The sequence below is a fragment of the Gambusia affinis genome, linkage group LG23 (genome assembly GCF_019740435.1).
Source record: "Gambusia affinis linkage group LG23, SWU_Gaff_1.0, whole genome shotgun sequence".
In the NCBI taxonomy this organism is placed as follows: Eukaryota; Metazoa; Chordata; class Actinopteri; order Cyprinodontiformes; family Poeciliidae; genus Gambusia; species Gambusia affinis.
In genome coordinates, this window is record NC_057890.1 from 14,748,934 (window position 1) to 14,772,043 (window position 23,110).

The following is a 23,110-nucleotide window of genomic DNA, read 5'->3' on the forward strand; positions in this document are numbered from 1 at the left end:
CTGATGCAACCAAAAGCAAACGTGTCACCAGAATACAAGAAACCTGCGTCATGACATAATTACTGCAAATTATTTAGCTTTAAGCTACAAAGAAACGGACCGGGAACTGAACCTGGAGGTATGCCACTAAAAAATGTTCATGAAATAATGATTTCTCAGCACTTGATTTTGAAAACAAATCATTTGTGAATTACAGATTTAAACCAATCAGGAACTTCTTTTGTTGATGATGTCTGATTAAAAGAGCCGATTAAACATCACTTATAAATTCTTAAAAACCGCTCCAACTACTATAACTGTAAAAGAACAACAACGATTAAGTATTTATTTTGCTTGTTAATTAATTAAGTAATCAGTATATTGTAATAATCTTTGACAAAGAAGATAAAATACCAAATGACCTCCAGCTGGACATTCCCAAACTCAAGTTCAATGTTCTTTTTAGCCAAGTTTATGTAGAATACAAAATGTTGTTATGAATTTATGGCAGTTATTGGCTTCTAGAATAAAACATGAAAAAAAAAAACAATCAGAAGAAGGAGGACGAATGGATGCATCATTTCAGTCCATCACAAAAGACAATTTAGAGACCCAACACTCAATAAACTGTTGGTTAAAGCAATGTTTTGCTGGTTCTGGTTCTGTGCTGCCTCCCAATACCCTTTTTCTGTGCACTGCTGGTGAAGCTGGCTCATATAAGGCTACTCCACTTTCATTAGTTTTGTTTTGTCATCCTAATGCTTTGGCGTAAAGCTACTTGACGTCATTGCTTGCCATTTGCAAAGCAGCCAATTCCTTGTTGCTGATTGGCTGAAACCCCCAAGAGTGGAAAGAAGGAAGCTGTTAGCTTTAGCAGTAGCGCTAACACGTTCTCCAATGTGCGTATTAATGCACTAAGGCAGGAGTGTTAAACTCATTTTCATTTTGGGCCAAATCAAAAATCTGAATGTTATTAAAAGGACGGTTGTGCCAGAAAGTATTAATAAAACCCATTAAATTGTTAAAATATTAATAAATAGCTGTTTGTTTCAGCATTCAATAAGTGCTTATTAAAATTAAATAATATTAAACGTCTTCCTACACTGATCAGTCCATCCACAAATTTGTGATTTTTTTGTGTTTTTTTCCACAGATTTTGTGGTGCTAATTTAGAAACATTTGTAAGTTATTTTTACGATACTTGCGCTCACGTAAGACGTTAAATGTAACTTTTTATTATCGCCGTGTCAGTCACTGAGTATAATGTCAAGTAAGGCTGAGGGAGGAGTCACTTAGATCCAACGTTTCCGGACAATTTTGAGAAAGATTTCCAGTAAAAACCAGATAAAATGTGGGAATCTGTTGAATTTGTGTGAATTTTGTGTATTTGTTGAAAACTGGAGGGATTTATTGATGTAATTTGGAATTTAGAGGGCCACATAAAAAGCTACAGCATGCCAGAAAAAAAACAGGAGATTATGAAAGGTCAGTAAAAGAAGACAGACAAATAAAGGGAGGTGCAGCCAAATCCAAAAGCATCTCTACACCTTTTAGCTTAAGTGTTGTTGCTTCTCCTTCTCCAAATCCAAACGTCAGGTTCTGACAACTCTCTGATCTCAGCAGCTGAGACCTCGTGAGTCACAGTTTATTGAATCGATCCTCCACAGGAGACTCAATCATGGCTAAGAGGCTCCTGATTATTACCTCAGTCGGACCGGCCACATCTGTCTAATTTAAGGCCTAAACAAATAAAACAATCTTCGGTCTTCAAACCCAGAGAAGTTAATGCCTTGATGCAGATAGAGAGAGAAAGAAGAGGTAATGAGCTCTGTTCTTTCTCCTGGCGTTTGTTTGTCTCCTCTTTTGGTCTCTGATCTGTTCTGAACCGAAAAGCGAAGGAGGTGGGGGCTACTGCGACAAATTCTTATTCAACCCCTGCAGCAGAGCGTCACTGAGATCGATCTTTTATCTCTCAGCCGCCTCACCTGTCGGATCACTTCTCTGAAGATTGAAAAAAAAATAATAATAATCCGGCTTAGCAGCAGAGGATAATCAAGAGGATAGGCAGGACAGCAGATTCTAGTGCTGTCTGAAGAGATCCCGTCAGAACACCCTTGAGGTTTGATTTACACCGTTTACTGGAATATTTACGGTGGAGACTCTGCAGCAAAGATAAAATCATACATGTGGAAGAATACATGCATTTTCTACTATATTACTCTGTTTATTCATCCACTGCTGGATGATAGGAGGACTCTGAAGTGGCTTCTCTTTGGAAATACCTTTACAGCTTTCTTCCCTTTGAAAACAGCCATCTTAAAGAATTAGTAATTATTTTTTTTTAACCTGAAATATGAGTACTGTCCTCTACCAGAGCAACACATTTTCAGTCTGAAAGCAGGACTTCATGTCTTACTTCTCAAAACTTGTAATGCTTGTACTCAAAACTTCTGCTCTCTTTCAAATATTCACTGTGCTCTCTCAAACTTTTCTCCTCGCACTCAAAACTTGTCTCTGCTCGAATCAAATCTCCTCTCTGCTCGCACTTGGAACAGAAAAGTACCGTCACCTGGCAACCTCTCAGCCAATAGAATGAAAGTGTTACACTGGGTGTGTTTCTTTCTTTCTAGCCGGTGTGACTGTGTGGCTAATGTTGACTGTAGCAACCTGCGCCACCCACTGGATGTAGGGAGAAACAACAGCCTCAGCTTTCTGCTCCGTGTTACACTAAAGATCCACCAGCTGTGTGCTACTGATCACTAACAGCTACTGAACTTAGGCAGGAGTTTCTTCACCCAACCAAAGAAAATGGATCCACAGAACCAACAGTGTTACAACTAAGATATCATGTTCTGTCTGTCTGTCTGTCCATCCTGATCAGGATCAGGCACACCCACTAGAAAGAAACAAACACACCCAGTGTAACACTTTCATTCTGTTGGTTGAAAGGTTGCCAGGCGACTGTACTTTTATGTTCCAATTGCGAGCAGAGAGAAGTTTGGAGTGCAAGGAGAAAAGTTTGAGAGAGCACAGTGAATATTGAAGTCCTTCTTTCAGACTTAAAATGTGTAAATGTGTTGCTCTCAAATTATGGCAAAAAGATTTCCCCATATGAATGTGTTTGCTTTGTGACATTGCCAGGGTCACAAAGCAAGAAAGCAGGGAGTAAATACATTTTCAAAGAACTATGGAAGACATTATGCATTTTGTTTACCATTTTTGTGGTAATTTAAAACCATATCATTCTTATCCAAGGCTGATGTAAAGTGAGAATCCCTGAGAAACTAATAATTCAACTTTTCAAAAACCACTTTGTCCTTCGTAGCCTAATTTAGCTTTAACATTTTGCATGTTTGAGGTTTTACCACAGATGGGAGTCTCTGACCACATGAACCTCATCCTGACAGAGCCGACCTTTCGGGGAACTTTACAGTCTCCCCAAATTTTATCAAACCCTCTCTGTCAGTTTGATGTTCCTCTTTGTGTCCATATGTCACTGAGCTTTCAGCAGCACCAATATCTCCAACCAATTACCCAGTCTCTCTGTGGGACTGGGCCACCATGAACGCTTCAAGGTTTTACAAGCAGCCAACTAAGACGCTGACTTTTACTCTGATACTCAAACATGATGCAATGCTGCTTTTAGGTACAGACAGGTGAGTTTAGCCCAGAGTGATACAACTGAGTAAAAATAATAATACATATTTGTGTTCGAAGTGTTGGAAAGACAGTGGGCCTGTCACAATAATCAATAAATCAATTAATCGCATGATAAATTAAAACAAACAATTTCCATTGGCATAATTTACCGTTTCTCTCTTTATTTCTCTCTTCCTACCAAAAACTGGATGATAAAAGTCTGAAGTTTGGTGTTTTGGTCTCAACTAGCCCTTATTTTGAAGGACGATTTTGTTTACATAGACTTTAAAGTTAATTTTATTTGTTGTTTTGTTCATTTATTATGGATATTTAAAATGTCTTCCCGTTCCAGTGTGAAATGTTCATTAGAACTTAAAAGTTTACTGATCTTTTAGAATATGTTCTTGAATAAATTTTTTGCCATTACAATAATTTTCTTAAAAATGGTCTCAAAACAATATTATCGTTTATTGCAATAATTTCTGGAACAATTTATTGTCCAGCAAAATTTGTTATCGTGTTGTGCCCAGGCTGGAGTTCTTTTAAGCTAATTTTTATATTTTTCTGGAGTCAAATTTCAAGATTTTTTCCAAACATCCTGACCATCCATTCTACAACTTTGACGATAACCTGCAGTAGCTCTGTTTTCGTTGAGCATAAAATGCCCAAATTGGAATTACTAAACTAAATTGGAAACTATTTTTAAAAACTCATGTTTTTAGAAGGTTTTTCATCCATAACGAAATGTATATATTTGGCAAAACTGCAATGGAAATTATTATTATTGTTTTTGCATCTTGCCAGTTTGTGCAGCAGCAATGCACATTGACCAGTTTACTAAAAGTTGAGTTCGTCATTTGGACATGTTGACATCAGATGAGTGTTTACATCCGTCGACAGAAGGATTTTTAATGATTTATCTTGTGAAGAAACTTATTCATGAGTGATTTTTAATTGCATTTCTTATTTAATGGAAACAGCAATTGCGAAATGGTGTTTTTTCGACATTAGCAGAATATTATTTTGCACACGACTGAAACGTTCAATTGTTTTTTAGTGAAAGCAAAGAGGAAAAGTCCTCTGTGTCCTTTCACCATTAACTCACCTCCAAGTATCACACCAATGTAGCTCTACTGGTAAAATGATATGTACTTATACATCCTAAAGTCCAAAATGCGTCACTAAGAAATGGCAAAGGAGAAAAGTCAAGGGTTGTGACCTTTCTGCCCCTTGGTGCCACATCAATACAGCGCCATCATTTCATTCAGAAAGATTTCAGCAACATGTCAGATCCCTTTATATCCCAGTTTAAAAAAAAAAATACAAGAGCAAGAAACTTTTAATCAGTTATTTCAGAGAAAACCAGATTTTTCTGGTAAGAATGGAGCTTCTCACTGATCTGCTTTAAATCCCAGCCTTTCCTAGATGCATGGCCCAGTACAGTAATGCATGTAGGCCTTAATCTTTTCCCAAGCATCTGGAAGAGGGAGGCGAGGTCTGGAGGAGACGGTGGATTGTCCAGCCATGACCTCACCTCACCCTGCTGATGTGAGCAGGGCTGACAAGCCGGCCCAGAGCTGGGCGACAGCGAGGCCGGCAAGGACTGGATTCTTCCTGAGAATAAATAACCACATGTTTACATATTTACTGTATCGAAAACACACAGTCGTCTTTTCTGACGTTAAATCGGACTGTTTTAATCTTCTCTGCCGAGTTTCAGCTGCAGAAGTCAACAGGATCATATTTGAGGAGGTCTGCACTTTGGTTCTCTCCATGCAAACTCTTACGGATGGAGTTTGAAAGTTAACCAAGTCTTTCATCACATCCAATAGTTCGGTAACATTTGTTACATGTTCAGATGCTCTGTTTCTTTTTCACACTGAACGAGGTCAAAAGATCCAAACCATTTGAAAAACTTGTTCCCCTCCTCACCTGTGGTGGTGCTGCACCAAGAACCACTGAAGGAAACGACACAAAAACCTTGGAGCACAACTTCCTTCTTCATAAAACGCAAACATAAAATTGAGTAACATCAGATTTTTGTGGTTGTAGGCTATGGCTGAAAAACAGTCAATGACGATAATACATAATCCTTTATTTATACAAGAAAATTTTCTTGTCTCATTTACAAAAACAAGCAAAACAACATAAAAACAAATTGTTGATTAGCATATTCATTTAAATATCTGATATTCTGCCAAACTGGTGGCGTGGCCTTTCCTGGTATATCCAGTTTTGACTCCACATCTTTTTATTTTTAAGCGGTTATGAGGAATGATTGTGACAACTAAAACTGCTGCTGCGCAAGTTACTCAACAGGTTGTTGCTAGGTAACCATGGGGTGTATGAGTTAATCGTTGCTAGGTAACCGCAGAGTGAGTGAGATAGTTCAGGCCACCAACCTTGCTTAGCTGGCAGTAAGAGGTTGAGCTCTATTGCCCGCATTTGATCTATCCAAATCCGTCCAGCAAAAAGTTAGAGTCACGTTAAATAAACATTAAATAACCGTATTTATTTAAACGAAATAAGCAGGAGGTGGTGGAAGAGTTTGAGGAACACGAAAGCCAAGACGTCTCCTCTCAACGCCCACCTTTTGATGGGTCGAACTTGAAGCATTGGATGCGTTTTTGATGCGCGTAACGGATTCGGTGTGAACGCCCCATAAGCCTTTCCTCTGCCTACATCCCCCAGAATGCTTTGCAGTTTAGTGAACATTCTATGTATTGAATATTGAAAGCAATGAACTGAGACTATTTTTGGCCCAAAACATCTTATAGAAATAAAGTTTTTTTTTGACAAAATCACTCTTATATCAGATGTCTCATCTACTGATATTGATCATATTTCTATTGTCGTTAGTGATGATTTTGTCTGAGACGAAATGAAAACAGCCTCTTCACACAAACTTCCTTCATGTTTCCATGACTTTGGCTCCTGACATTCAAGAACCAGCCAACCAGCAACATCCAGTTGATTAGCTCTGCTGTTTCCTCTACAGCCAAACAATCTGAGTAACTGTGGGAAAAGGAGCTCTCTAAGCAAACCACCGGAGAGCCGCTGTACTCCTGTCTGATATAAAAAGACATGACAGGCAACACGTAAGAAGAGGGCCGTCCATCTTCTTGGTAGCGGATGGGAGTTGTTCTGTGAGGAGGTTTCAGAGACTTTTAAAAATACTTTATTTTTTCCATTTCCGCCTCGCCGTGCCGTGTCACGCTACCTTATTATTTACGAGTGTGGTCTGTGGAGCAAATCAACTCTGCAATTTATCTGTGCGGATTAAATTTCGATGAGCAGGTGGAGGAATAAAAGCGAACGCGTCCCCCGGAGCACCTTACAATTACAACGGCGGCTTACTTCGAGCAATTTTTGTCTAAAAGTGAAGAGAAATAACCGGCAAGGAGCTTTAGCATTAGCACGTAAAAAATTTTCCCGCATTATATCATTTATGGCAGCGGCTCCTCCGAGTGAACAAACTCAACTGGAGAGCAGCAGCAACGGCCAACATCCATCCAGTTAAATCATGTTCAGGTGAAATGGAGTGGAGGTGCTGGATGAATATTTTTAAACCAGAAATTCGTCTCAGACTAACTGACCTGAGTCACACACACACCCACACACACGCACACACTCTCCATTAGCTAATTATTTCCCTCTAAATGACAAATGTATAAGGCAGAGGGCAGCCGCCACATGAATACTAACTGGATTTTACCATGTGGGTTTTATAAGCGGAGAGTAAAACAACCTACAGCAACAGAAAAGAAGAAAGAGGAAAAACAGGACGGACTCCCTGCTGAGATCAACGAGGCCAGAAGAATTAAAATGAGCAAAGAAACTGAGCTAAACTTTATTTAACCATGATTTTTTTAATTCTGAAGAGATTGTATCCTGGCTCAGAGTTTCAGAAAACATTGTACACAGGTACAATGTTCACTATGAGGTTAGGAAGGAAGGAACGAAGGAAGCAAAGAAGGAACGAAGGAATGATGGACGGACAGAGTAAATGTTGGATGAAATGTTGGATGGATGGATGGATGGATGGATGTAAAGCTAAATTAGCTTGTAGCAATGTTACTAGCTAACATCTTCAGAACAGCCAATCAAGGAACAGCCTTCATTTTCCTTGCCACTGATTGGCTGTTCATATTCATATCACCTCCTGCTGTAAAATCTTTATTTTGAGACAAAAAGTATTTTTAAATACTTCTCTGAATCTGTCCCTGACTTTATTTCTCTTTAGAAATAAATATGCTACATGCTAATTTCAGTATTCAGATCTACTCACATCCACATTAAGACGTTTGTTCTGCTGAAAACTTTTCTCTTAAGAAGTAAAACATGTAATTTAATACTTCTGCTTTCATTTCCTGAGTTCCCGCTGCTCATAATTTGCCAAGCAGCGACATAAACTCAGACCAAACAGTGATTTCAGCCCAGCAGCAGTTCCTGAAATAAATTACCGCGCAGCCGGCTGATGACCCCATTTTACTTCCTCGCCAAAGTCAATTCTTTCCTGCGTTCTGAGCGTTCGCCGAAAATGAAAGCTGCAAATCTTTCCCGGAAGAAACATGAAAGTAAATAACATCAGCAACCAAGAGAAGGGAATTGTGTCTGAGGACAGAGATGGAGAGAAAATCTAAAATACAAAGTCGACTTATTTTATTTACACTTACGGGTCCAATAAAGAGGCTTCTGTGACATATTAACAAAATGTAATTAATGTATAAATACTGTGTCTAAAACAGTAAGAAAAAAAATGAATTAAAAACTTTAAATTAAATTATAACAAGAATTATTGCAGGAAATGATTATATTGTTGTTTTGAAACTCTTTTCAGGTAATATGAGGATAATATCATGACACTCTTGTCAAAGAACAATAACTTTTAATTTTTAAACAAACTGGAAGATATTTTGAATATTCAAAATAAAACACAACCACCCAAAAAATATAAAAATCAATCAAATAATTCAAGTTCAAAAATACTTTATTCATCCCAAAGGTAAATTAAATGTTGTTGTAACTAATTAATTTAGATTCTTCAAAGAGTTATTGAAGATTGTGATGGAAAATGGAAATAGAAATAAAATGGAAAAATTATTGAGCTCATTTTAAGAGATTAATTGATTAATTGCTTATTGCGGCAGGTTTATGTGAAACTGAGTGGAAAGTGAAAATAATGAGGCTATTGATATTTTTGCAAAAGATTTAAATAAAATAAAAGCCTTGTCTGCAACCAAAGAGACATTTGGAAAAGAAATTTAAAAAAAATATGATTCTTAACTGAGCAAAAAAAAATATAAATAAATAAATTATTCCTTAGACCTTAGAATAAAAATATAAGCAATAATACAAACAATTTAAATTAATTTAAACAAAATATTTAAAGCAGGAGTGTCCAAAACACAGGATGTGGAACATTTGTGACTCTGGAAGAATGAGATAAAGTTGGCTGATCTTTTTTCTTACAACAGAAAAGGAAACAGTAAATTAAAAACCCGTTTTGGTATCAAGTAGGAGTGGAAACAAGCAGCAACTTCTGCTCCAAATGGGCTAAATTCGGCACCGGCCCTGATGAAAGCGTGACCCAGATCCAGTTCAGAACAGAAACATTTCTCGAGACAAACGTTCAGGATCAATCCTGTATTTTCTGCCATGATTAGCAGATTCTTTTCCCCAACAAAAATCAAAGTAAAATATTGACTTCCGAAGAAGATCAATATTCAGAGGCATTACCATTTAAATTGGGCCACAGCAGCCTGGAAGGAAAACAAACGTACTGTGTGAATTTAGCTAAAAAAAAAAAAAGAATTGTGTGAGAAGTCGCCACAAACGCCAAACTGTTGGGATAAAGCGGCTCCTTCCCATCTCTTCTGTTACACAACATTAAAAAAAAAATTAATGTCTTTGCTTTTTAATACGGCCAACTGCCCCGCAATTAAACACAGCCAGCATCTGCACTGGCTGCAGCGCAGTGGGACAACGTACAGACTCCCAATTTCACAACTTGTTAGGCGGCAGCAAATTGTTTTTCATGCTTGGCAAGCGGCCCGAACCGTCACAGAGCAAGTTAACACGGCGAGCCCAGAGTAAGTGCAACAGAGAGGAACTTACCTGGAGTAAGACGACAGGTAGGACGGACGGACGGACGGATGGCGGGATCAGGTCCAAACGCATGGGAAGGAAAAGAGAGAGAGAGAAGATTATGTTAGCAAAAACCTCTGAAATTCAGCTTACAGACAAACAGCAGGATCATAGTTTCTGGGGATCAAAATATTGACAAGTTAATTAGAACAGGAGAAAGCTAAATATGCTCTGCATTCGTTCCACTCGGCGTTAAATATGCTTCGTTTTTCTGTTGTAATCAGCATCAAAATGTCTGAAAACAAAGAAATTATAATTTTATACGGAATCAGTTTTACAGCTGCTTAGTGAACATTATTCACTGTTTTGTTTATTGTTATTTTCTCTTGTTAAGTAAAAATGAACAACCTTAATGTATAGAAGACGCAATACTGCTAGCAGCCACTAGGAGTCAGATCAAAAAACGTAAAGTTGCATTAATATGTGAGAAATCACTGCTGTAGTTTAAAGTCATTTTGAAATCTTTTCTGGATGTACAAAGGACAAAGTAAAGCAGCAGTGCCCCTCCCCAACTTGTTGCTAAGGACAGCTTGTCAGCTGGCTGAAAGAAGATTGTTAATTTTTCCTCATCAATACAGAAATATTTACATAAATTTGGACAAACGAGACTGAATAATTTATTTGTTTTTATTAATTATCTATACTGAAATATAGAGCATATGTATATATAAATATAGAAAGATTAGAGGAAAAACAATAACACATCAGGGTTCTTATGAAAAAACTAGCAATGGTTACAAAAATAAATAAATCAGATTCACATTATGGATTCACAATATAGCCACATATTTTAGTTTTAAATTGATAATGTTCACAATATTTTACCTTGTTATTAGTATTTTCTACAATAACCCAAAGTAATTCTGGAGTTTTCTTATTTTTGGAATAAAAAAGTGATAAAATCTAAATATAGCACACTTTACTTACTTCAATATGTCATTATAAGTGTTTAATTTACAGTTTAATTAGACAACCAGTCTCGCTCCATTGTGTTTCATCAAAAATATCATCATTTTCCCAAATATTTTTTTTAATTGCAAAATTATTTAATTTATTATCCATTTTGTCCAATTTTCAGGGAACAAATATTCGCATATTTGCACTGAAAATTGAAGAAAGTGCTGTAATTATCATGCTGATACAAGAGTATAAATAAATACTTTTTTGCTCTGCAGCTTGCTAAACTAAAACATTATCCCATCATATATTGTTACACTTCTATATTTCTTTGTGGATTTTTTCTGTTTGTGGCCAGAACTGATTGCTGGCAGCCCTGAGATGTCCAAAGTTTTGTTTTTTTTCAGCTGCTTGCAGGGCGATCATCCCTGCATCAGCTCTCCTTACATAACTCTCCACCCACTGAAATAAAAGAAATCCTGCCTGTCACTCAAATGGTCCGAAGATGTGGGGGAGTAAGAGGAGAAAATGTGCAGCAAAGAGCTTCATTAACGCTCCCTGAACGGAGAACTTCGCAAAACAAACATTATCCTTCAAATTATTAGTTTTTTTTATCCTGAGACTGCTAGTTCCAGAGCCAACGGAGCGCGAGGATCCAGCCAAATTTGCAGTACCGAAAAATACTTCCACTGAGTATAAAATCATAATGAAAAGATTAAATGGAGTATATTTGTGAAAAGGTAAAACAAAAGGTTATGGACTATGATTGTATGTCAGCTTAGCTTTCTAACCTGTTAGCTTGTTTAGCTAACACTACTTCAGAGAAATACTTCAGATCCACTGTGTATAAAATCATGATAAAAAATAAATAAAATGTATTATATTTGTGAAAAGGTAAAACAGAGACTAATAGGCTATGTTTATATGTTAGCCTAGGTAGCTAATCTGTTAGCTTGTCCAGCTAACACTACTTAAGAAAAATACTTAAAAATAATTTGTTTCTAAAATCATGATAAATGCAATTTATTTGTAAAAAGGTAAAACAAGAATGAATGGACTACAAATATATGTTGGCTTAGATATCTAAACTGTTAGCTTGTTTAGCTAACACTGCTCATTTATCCATTGTATATTATGCACTTGTCCTATAGCCAAGGAATTATAGGGGAATTGGTGACCATCTCCAGGAAATACCTTCCTTTTGAGCACTTTACATTAACTGATTCACCAAATCATGATCAAAATAATGTAAATACAACAGAAGACACATTTTATTCTTATCTGACTGTCAAATAAACTTCAACCCCAGAAGAAAGCCCCACAGAGCTTTGGATCGACTCAACTCAGCATCATCAGTCCTCAATTTTATTAGCTGCTTTGACCGAAGGGGGCTTCAGAAATTGATAAAACAAAAAAAGGAAAACCTCACAGAAGTGTCAGATCGTGAGCTTCAAGCCCTGAATTTTCCCGGTGCACCAGTGACAATGCTAACGTGGATGTCAGACTGTCGGATTGAAGCAGGCAGAAAATCCCTCCGCTATGTTCCCACGTCCAATTATCTTCCAGAGAAAAATGACATTTACTCTGCTCCCCACAGATTTGGAGAGAAACCCAAAGAGACAGGCGTGAGAGGAGTCTTGAATACTAAATACAAATGGAAACAGTGAAGAAGCACCTTAATAAATCAGCCAAAGGTCACAAACCTTCTCGCAGAAAATGTGCTTTAAGTGGTCAGCGTCTAAACCATATGAGGTTACACAGAACCGGGCCAGAGAGGTTGTCCGGTCTCAGTTGGATCAGAGAGGCGTAAAATATTTCATTCTCTCACATGTATAGAGCCGAAAGGAGAACTGAAGATCCAAATTACATTTCCACAAAGCGGAATAATTTCAACATCTACTAACAATCGAGTCAAAAAGGAAAACTTATGCTGAGAGGTTTCTAACTAGATTACGTCTCAGCTTGGAAGTACGGGGTGCTGAGTCGGTAAAAATGGAGGAAAATTTAAGGAAATGGCAGGAACAAAAGAAGAAATGCAACATGAATTTATTCAAAAATTATACCCATTTGGACTCAAACATTCTGACAGAAATGTACTTCTTTAAGGTAGGGATTGTTTTTATGCATTATAAGTCCATCACTGCCCATTTATTGCCAAAAATATAATTAATGATAGTGCTAATGTTTACACATTCAACCCCTGAACCTCAAATCGAGAAAAAAATTTTTATTTATTATTTTGAAAATTTAATTAAAGCGTTTAAACACTCAAAAAATATAAATATTTTTAATGCACAGTGGAATAATGTTCACTCAAAAATGTAATTTTTTCCAAACACAAACCTTCAAAAATAAACTTTTTGTTGCACTTGACTTTTTTAGTCACGAAACAAAAAACTTCTATATGCAATTTATTATCAAATATACATTTAACTGAATTTATTTGTTTTGTCAATTACTACTATATGAAATGCATTTAAAAAATAAATGAGAATAAAAAAAGAGTAAGGATCAAATTTAATATTCATTTCTATTAATAATCTAATATTAGCTTAAAAATCAACACATTTATATATATGTACATATTTCAACTGCATATGATTTATTTATTTTGCGCTAAGTACTGAATATTTACATGAGTTATCTCTAATGTGAAGATTGCTTTTCTAAGTTCCTTCTAAACGATCCTGACTGTGGTATTTATCTCTTCTTTCTGCAGCTTATTAATCAGAAAATGGGAGATATAAGCAAACAGCATGACTGTCATATCTGCCAAACTGCCACTGCAAACCAAAATATAAATGCTGAAATTATCTTTCTTTTGATTAAACTTCCCTCTGAGTGAGATAAGAAACCTTCACTGAACTCTGCGTCTGTGCTTCCCCTGCAGCTTTCTGCGTGCCGTTTGTGTATTTTTTCAGCTCCAAATGAATGACAGACTGACCTTAGCAAACCCCACCAGCTGACAAAGTGATTTATACTTGCTGCTGATGAGTACATTTGGCAGATTTTCCCCCCAAACGGTGTAAATACCTTCAGACAACCTCCACTCTTCTCCAGAGTCTCGGCTGTACGGCAAAACCTAACAGTCTTATAAGGAACTGCGTCATCGATATGATGCGGATGTTTCCTCTGGGTTTGTTATAATCCAATAGTCCAAACTTTTTCTGGCATGAAGGCCAAAATTGTCAAGTCAAAGCAACAAGCTGGCTAAAAAACACAGAATTGTTTAAAAGTGCAGATTTTTGACAATTTTTTTATTGTTTTGTCATGTTTAAATTATGCATATGGCGACACATTCCTGTCAAAAATGCAAGGAATGTATTAAGTAATCACAACTGTGCATATACTGTTTGAAAGAAGGCCACATTTCCTTTTACATGGAGGGCCATAAACGCAGCATGTTTTTAAGTAATTATTTGCCAATTGGGGCGTAACTCCTCTGATTAATCTGATTGGTCGGATTTTTGAGACAGAATTGAAGAGAAGAAATACAAGAATGTGATGTTCGTTCAAAGAGTAGAAAGAGAGGAGATGATGAAAATGAAGAATAAGAAGGTAAGATATAATGAAAGTTTGTTGATTCTTTTTTTCTAATGTTCTTACTCTTCCTCCTCCTCTTCTTCTTCTTCTCCTCCTATGACGCTAAGTACCAGGCTGGCCAAACTCTGACCAATCAGATTAATCAGAAACGTTATTTCTCAATTAACATGTGCTCTTGTGATTGCTTCATAAGCTCCCCGGATTTTCCGCATGAATGTGACGCCAAAGTTGAGATTATCAAAAAACACCAGATACACCAGATACTGCATATCACCAGATACCATGATCCCACAGAAATGACTAAAAAAACCCAACAAAATTTAGATTGTTTCCTTTCCTTTTCTTAATGTTCTTACTCTTTGTCCTCCTCCTCTTCTTCTATAACGCCAAGCTGGTCAACATCTGACCAATCAGATTAATCAGAAGCGTTGTCTCTTAATTGATTTAGTGTGAATGCCTAAAGGAGTGGTCCCCAAACCCCAGCCGCGGACCGGTACCGGTCTGTGGACCAATTGGTACCGGGCCGCACAAGAAGTAATATTTAAATATTTCCGTTTTATGTATTATTTGAGTCTGGAGGATCTTTTATTTTGAAAATCCTTTAACCGGATTCTCTCGGTTACGTCTTGCGCGCCAACATTGAGCCACAAGCAGCAAAATGAGTAGGAAACAGATCAGATGTCTTTGGAAAGTTTATTTGCAAACGGAAAAGGCCCAGAGAAGTGACAGGAGGATGGATTTATCCCGGCAGGTGATTCTCACAGTCCAAGCTCCGCATGATATGGTGACCGGCTCGCTAATGAGGCAATGAAGCTTCAAACTGCGTAGAGACCAGGCACCCTGTGCATAAGCAACACTTCGGCTGTCATTTTCTCTCATCACTCCCAGATGGAACCGTCTTGTTGCAGAGAAACAAGACGGTTATCGTGAGTTAAAATTTTCACGAAAGTTAAAATTTTCACGAAAGTAAAATGTTCGTTTCTGTGTCTTATTTTGAAGGGATATGTAAACGTTACCATAGCGACCAGAGTCAGAGCATTAGCAGTGGTCGAGATGAGATAAGAGGAGCGAAGCTTGTGAGTTTTAGGTCTGGTTCACAGGGCACGATTTAAGGATTGTCGGCCGATTTTCCAAACCTCTGTGACCACAGAGCCGATAAAAGTCCAACAGGTTCGGTCGGTTCGTGTGTCCAACAACACGGCAGGAGCAACACGCCACACATGAACCGATTCCAGTCACGAACATCCCGATTCCAGAAGAAAATCCAGTAAAACCCCCAACATACCATACATGAATTTAGAATAATCAAACACGGATGACGATGTAGAAGCAGCAGTGATAGTTTGTGGGCTCATTTTAAGAGATAAAAGACGTAGCAAAAAGAAAAGGCGTTGGATAGAAGATGGCGGGAGCAGCCGCTCTATTTGCTGCACTGTGATTTGGAGGCCAGTTAAGTTTGTTCGTAGTATTTTTAACTGAATAAACATAACCACATACAATAAACAAAATTACCTTTGCATATAGTAAACATTTCCACATATCACCTCCGATGTCCACCGGACTCTCAGTTGCCATGTCAACTGTCTGGGATTCCCCTCCGTTCTTACGTCACCGCGCTTTCTGATTGGCTACCTGTCACATTCAACAGGCTGCTTAACGCTCCCAGTCAGGGAAAACCCCACAGGCTGCGATAATCGGGCCAAGACAACGCACCACCAAGTAACACACCGGGGCAATCAATCAATAAATCAATCAATCAATCAATCAATCAATCAATCAATAAAAGGCATGCAGTAGCCTTAACCAACTTAAGTAGAACTATGTTTTTGTATTATTTCTAGGTGTGCAAGATAAAATCCCTTGACTTTAATTATATTTTGTTGGGTTCGAATGGTTTTCCTATAGAGACGAGCAGAACAGTTCCTCTGCTTGTACGACTGTCACTATTGACTCCAATCCTGGGACAAAACTTCCTCTTTCATGACAGAAAAGGCTGCAGATACAGATGTAAGTCTCACAGCCTTGGTGGAAATGTCAGGAAAAATGTGTTATCAGTCTCTAAAGGTGAGAAAGTCTAAAGTGACTCTGAGAACTGCCAGGTTTTTCCTCAGAATATCCTACTTTTATTAGGAAGTGATTTAAATATACTTTTTTTTAATGCAAATGAGATTTTGTCCACTATTTTTCATTGTCACATTTAAATGCTTTATAAAACATAGAGCAACTTCACATTTCTGTTGCTTGCAAGTTACAGGTTTACAAAAATGCATTTCATCGTTAGTTGTTCCAGACTTAGACCTTAGAAAATAACACAGAATAAAAATAAAAGTCTCTTTTTCTTTTCTGTTGAAGGGAAAAAAATCAATATAACATCCAATTAAGCTTTAAAATTGACAGGAATTGTGTTTATTTATTAAATCCATGTATGAAGAGGGTTTAACATTTAATCAAAGGCTTTGAAGAATGAAAACACGAAACGTTTTCCAAGGTTCTTGTTTTTATTATTTGTGTTTGTTCTTAACTGGATAACATAGTAAGAATGGAAAGAAATAAAATTTTATATCAGATTAAGAAATTATTGACTTTTAGAATAAAAAATATAGTATTTGTATCCATATTTGCAACACACTGACTTACATCACCTTCTTACCGTTCAGTTATAAACAAAATAAAGGTCGGAGTTCAGCTGCGTAGTGTCAGTGGACACGTGCAATCGCTAGCGGCTGCCTGGAGGTAAAACTGTCACGCCATCCAACATGGGTTATTGACCCGGACAGCATGCACACCGACGCCATCCGGGTCAATGACACATTACATCCAGATGTGCTTAAATCTTAGCTTTGATAAAAATTTTTCAGATTGTTTTGGTTACGTATTGAAAAGCAGAGATTGTCTTCATTCTCTGTGACTTTACTTCTCTAAATGCTGCTTTTGTATATTTAGAAGGATATGAAGACGGATGAGTGGAGGGATAAAATGTTGCTTGGCTGTTTGGCACTAAGGTGCGTTCTTATCAAAAGGAAATGCACTGCATCAAACGTCAGTCTGACCTAGAAGTGAGGAAGGGATTAAGATTAGGAGAGATGTGGAATAACAATTACTAAATTATTATTAGCTAAATGTTGAAAGATCCCAGTACCTCAAAAATAAAAGAGATCTGCGTCAACCAAAGAACAAACTGGGCTGGTTGAGTCCACTTTTTCATTCCCTAACAAAAAGGCATCCAACGTGGGGCAAAATATTTTAGTATTGTATACAAATTTAATTTCTCTTTTGAAATTTCTTAACATTCAAATTCAGATTTTTTTCCCCAGTTAAGGTGTTCAACAACCAATTCTTCCAGCAGACAGGAAATATACATCTAAGGTGCTGGTGTTAAAAGAAAAAATAACCAAAGTCAAAAACTATTTTACAGAAACCTTGCATCTGAAACACAAACTATACGTTCTGTGACCTAATTCATCCATGTATGGATTCAAAATGGTTCCTCACCAATTTTGGTCCATATTTAAAAATAGAAGTGGAGACTCCTGAACAACCAACAGGAATGCAGTGATTTCTGGATGGCAAGTCAACAACAAAACACTTGTCTTTTCCAGCAGCCGTTGTACAGTGCGTATAGTGGTAAAACCAGCAAACCAAAAAAAGCCGGAGCAACCTGGGTTGCTAGGCAATGGGCTGGGCTTTACTGGGGTTGCTAAGTAACCACAGAATGTGACTTAAGAATTGGGAAGTTTTTGAAACTGCCCATTTTCCAGACACCAGAAAACATCTAGGCATTTTTTTAAGTACTTGGAAGTACAAATGCAAAATGTGAACTCATATTTTGCATTCTTGGTTTTCTTTAATAATAATAAAATAAATCGCCTGCCAGATTATGTTTATGAGGTAAAGTCTAAGGGAGCAGATTCTAAAAAAAGAAAAACATATCCATTTGTACCCAATATAAACCCATCTTGCTCCTTCCGGCACCATCTACTGTCTGAACCTCCTCCTCCCTCGGGGCGTCTGCTCGCTCACTCTGCCTTTATAAGAACCGGTCAAGAAATGGTCCCCAGTGGGCGGCTTGCTCTTTCCACTCCTGCTTTACACGGCCGGTGAGATCCTTTGTCCTCCTACTGTTTACATCACTAAGTGCTTCATCACCTCATTGGGGAAATACTGTACAGGTCTAAATCCGTAACGCATGCTGGAATATACACATTTATTTATGTGAATGTGCAGGAAATACAGCTCCAAAAATATTACAAGCATTTCTTCAACCACAACAGAAACTCAGTTCATCCCTCTGTTGAAACAAAAATAGACTTGAGCTTCGTTTTCAAGAAAACGTTGGTTTTTGTTTCCTGTATTCTTGTGACACTTTTGACATTTTCCTCGCAGCATCGCTGCTAATGAAACCAGAAACAAGTAGAGAAGTTCGGCCTTTTTACGCCACGATGCAAAACATTAACTACTAATTTAATAAGGATTTTTTTAAAAACACACATTACATCCATGTATTTATTTTAATGAAGAAAAACTATTTGATGAGATCCAACAGTTGATTTGTGCATTGAGGCTACAAATGTTCCTTTTAACCCGTTTGTATTTTAGATGTTTGGATTGTTTCTCTTTGAATGCTTCTTTAGCCAGCTTGCACATTTCATGCGCTACTTTGGAAATGATTTATGATATAAAAAAGAATAATAAAATGTGTTCCTACTTCTATCACTATCTAGGTTGTGCAATAAGATTAAATTTGTTTTTTGTAACTTGGCATCATAAACTGCACAGACAGAACTACTATCTAAAGCAGTCCACACCAAATAAATGTAACAATAACTGAAAATAATGAAAGGCATGAGGTTAAAGACTCTTATTTATTTATTGTTTTTAAAATTATTATCAAGTGATATTTTCAAATTTTCTGTCAACTTTAAACATTTTTTAACTCAAAAATACGACTGGCTGCACTGGGTTTAGCAGGTTTCCTGGAGAAAACCTTGTAAAGCTCAGATATCTGTCTCGGAAACAAAATGTGTATCGGTGGATCCCTAACCTGCAGAGCTGAATTGATTTTTATATGAATTTTCTTTTTTTTTTTTTTATTTCTTTGCAGATATTTTAGGAGAAAGCTGAAGCTAGTTTTGATGTAAAGTTAGTTTAATTTGTAATTTTTTAACCTATTTAACTCGACAGCAGTTTACCTCCAAATAAACTTAAGTCCTTCGCCTCACACACTACATAATAAATATTCATAAAGCTCTCATTATAGAGACTTAACTGGGCGTTCTCTGCACTAACCTCATAATTACCTGTAATTTATCACTTTTCCAACTCACTCGATCATTTCGATCTCATCAGGCGTCGTGCGACAGCCTCGCCGCGGCTGCATCCGTTCTGCTGCATTAATCGCAAAATCTAAAACCTGCCTTGATGCCAGTGCCACGAGGTTTTATTCTGGGAAAATCAGCTGGGGTTGTGTTTGGAGATAAGCCCACACAAAGTTTCTGTGTTCAAGTCTAATTGCATGATGTAATGGTGCTGATGTGGAGGGATTAGTTAGAGTTTGCTTGGATTTTGTGGGTTTTTTTAGCCGTTTCTCAGTGAGAATCTGTTCATAAACTGTTCAGCTCATGATTACAGTTTCAGGACTAAGGAATATTTTCAGCTTCTTTCACAGGATTAGATAGAAAGATTATGACTTCATATTTCATACATATGAAGTTGCAGACAACAGCTGGGCTTGGCATATCTTTACATGAAGACTTGATTCATAATCTGAGCTGAGCATCCAAGTTCAAAACTGCATCTTAATTAATTGGAATCCCATTAAAAAGTTAATAATTTGTATCAAAAACTGATGAACACATAAACACAATATCTACATGATGATATATATGACCAATAAAATAGACATGCTAGAATACAGAGAAAAACTGCTTTCACAAAAAGTTAAGTGGAAGGAAAAACTGTGTGAATTTATATCAGATATGTTTCAATTTTCAATTTATTGAAACTTATTGAATCCCTTTTTCAAACTTTCAGAGTGTGCTAATATTCAGCTCTGGAAAAAATCAAGAGACCATTAAAAACTTGCTGATTATTTAACCAAATATTGATTTCTGAACTCTTCCTGAGATAAACATTAGTATTGTTGTTTCTAAATGAACATAAACTTGTTTTCTTTGCATGACTTGAGATTGCATCTTTTTCTTATTTTGACTATTTCTCATTTTCTGCAAATAAATACAACATTTTTGCTTGGAATTTCATAAACATGTCAGTATTTCATAGAATAAAATAATGTTGATTTTACTCAAACATAAACCTATAAAAAGTAAAATCAGAGAAACTGATCATTTTAAGTTTTTCCACAGCTGTATTTACGCGTCAGTAAATAACTTTAATAGAAGATTTGTGCATCTTAAACATGAATGAGTCTTCATGAATGTCTATGATTATTGTCATGAATGTCATTCCGTAATAGTGACACTTTTAATTGACTTTGATGCAAGTTTTAATGCATAAAAATGCAATTATCAAATAATGTTAAGTTGATACCATTAATGCACTTTTAATACATATTTGCACTAAAAGTCTCCTTTTTTACCGTAAGACACTTAATGACACCAGAGTAATGTCAGTTTTATGCACAACCCTTCAGATAAAGAGTTAATGAAGCTTATTTATCTGTAACATTGGGAGAAATTACATTGTTTATAAAAGTGAATTAAGGATTTGTCCAAATGGCAACAATAAATGTTGCTGAAAGTCAATTTAAATTCACACATCCACATCCAAACATCTTCTATAATTTTTTTGATAATTCTTCCATCAATACGTTCCTCATTTAACCATTTTTATGATTTATAAATCCAAATATTGTTACTCTTAATCATCTATTTATCACCCATTAGCCCAATACACAACTATTAAGCACCTTTTTATTCTTCAAAATGATTTCTCGTGCATTTTACTGCTTTTTAAAATACTTTCTACTATTTATCTCCTCTGTATATAGACAGAGTATCTGCAAAATATTTTACAGCATCAGTGGACTTTTCTTAAAAAAAAAAAGACTTTAAAATGATATTGGCTCGTTATTCTGATGGTTTCAGAAAACAAACAAACAATGAATAGATGTGGCTATTAAACATCCAGACAGATTTGTTTTCATGATACTGAATAATTGATATATAGTGGTGGAGATTGATAGGTCCTGCTGTATTTTGTGTGCAGATCATACTGTAAAAACCACGTTATGTGAACATTACTTTTATTACTGGCTGTGGGAGTTTGGTCACAGCCGCTTGGAGGCGTATTTCATTTAAAACGGGCGGAAGGCTGAAGCCTCATAAATCTGATGGAATAAAAGATTTAGTCTCCTCATTGTTCTTGCTGCTTTTTTTCCCCCCAAGAGTCATGCATTAAAATAAGAAAAATCTTAATATAATTATAATTTCAAGAGCACCGCGGTGAAATGGCATTTTCCGAATCCCACAGCAGCCGCGTTTATGACTCCAGGAGGATGAAACTTCCCTTCTTCTCTCCGTCTCTCCGTACCCTTTTTATGACATTTGCAGCAGATTTTCTGGAAATTTATGGCCCTGTTAGGGCTCCTTAATTTGAGCCACAGCCAGCCGGCCTGGCCACAGAACAGCGCCAGCAGAGGAGGCCATTACAACTCTGGTCTGGGTTTAGAGATGACCTTAGTCACAGATGACATAAGAAAGAGTCATTTGCCTCGCTGGAGTCTTTCAAACGTAGTGGAGCTGCTTCTTCTGCTGCCGTCGCCCTCATTGAATTACTGCTCTCAAAACCAATTTGGGGCTGTTCAGATAAAAGAAAGACAACTTTCCCAACTGGAAATTCAAAATCAATACAAAAGGGGGATAAAAAAAATTGGTAGCTAGTTTCAGTCACTCCAGCACAAACTCCTCCAAAAATGTCAGATTTCAAAATAAATGCGACCATTATCTATCTGTACAATTTCCATTGTTTTTTTTTTCAGTTAAATCTGAAGATGAAACTTTTCTTTTCCCCAATATTTCATCCATGTTTTATCATTTTTACTTGTATTAAAATGGGAAACATCATTTCCTCCATTTAATTATAAAGTTAAAAAAGTAAGCCATACAAAAAAAAAATAAATGAAAATACACCATTTCTTTTTATGTTTTCTTTCTTGTTTAGGTCTAAAATGTGTCTGAATTGTCCATACTTGCACTGAAACACAAAAAGTCTTCAATCATTAATTCAGGGTTTCAACATATTTTTTTTCTTGTCCTTCAGTGGATTTACAGATGATAAGAGTAATTTAGAGTAATGGCTTCTTCCTCTCTGATTGGACCTTCAGTCCAAACCAATTATAATGCTTAAGCTAGCATCTTCACTGAGTCTTATTTAGGTGCAGCGTTGATGAAAACAGCTCACAACAAAACAAATCCAACTCTGGGACCAGAATAAACGACACCGTAGTTAGGTATTACCAAGGTGTTTATTCTTCTCAATAATTGTTTGAACGAATGAGAGCTGCAACTTTTGGCATCTGCAAATAAAACTCTAGAATAAAACGGACTTTTTAAAAAAAACACCCACGTGTTTAACCCATTAGAAGCTTACAAAGCCGAGACTTTTCAATTTAAAAACAGTATTAAAATAATATTCCTTTCAGTAAGCAGACATTTAGCAAACAGAAGTAGTTTTGGTCATTTTATCTGAACCAAAACGTAGTCAGACTTAACATCAGACCCAAGGTTTTCTCCAGGAAACTTGCTAAGCCTGGTGGTTGGGTGCTATAGGGCAGTCCTTTAACCAGCGGCCTGTCGTGTTTTTGAGTTAAAAATGTTAGAAGTTGACAGGAAATTTGAAAATATTACCTGATAATTATGAATTATTGGAGGATTAATACCTGAACTAA

At 36.6% G+C, this 23,110-nt stretch overlaps 1 protein-coding gene across 2 annotated transcripts in view; it reads right to left on the minus strand.

Annotated features, from left to right (window-relative positions):
• The window catches only part of LOC122826248 (ankyrin repeat and BTB/POZ domain-containing protein BTBD11-A), a 168,259-nt gene that overhangs the window by 94,971 nt on the left and 50,178 nt on the right, over positions 1-23,110 (minus strand). The window lies entirely within an intron of this gene.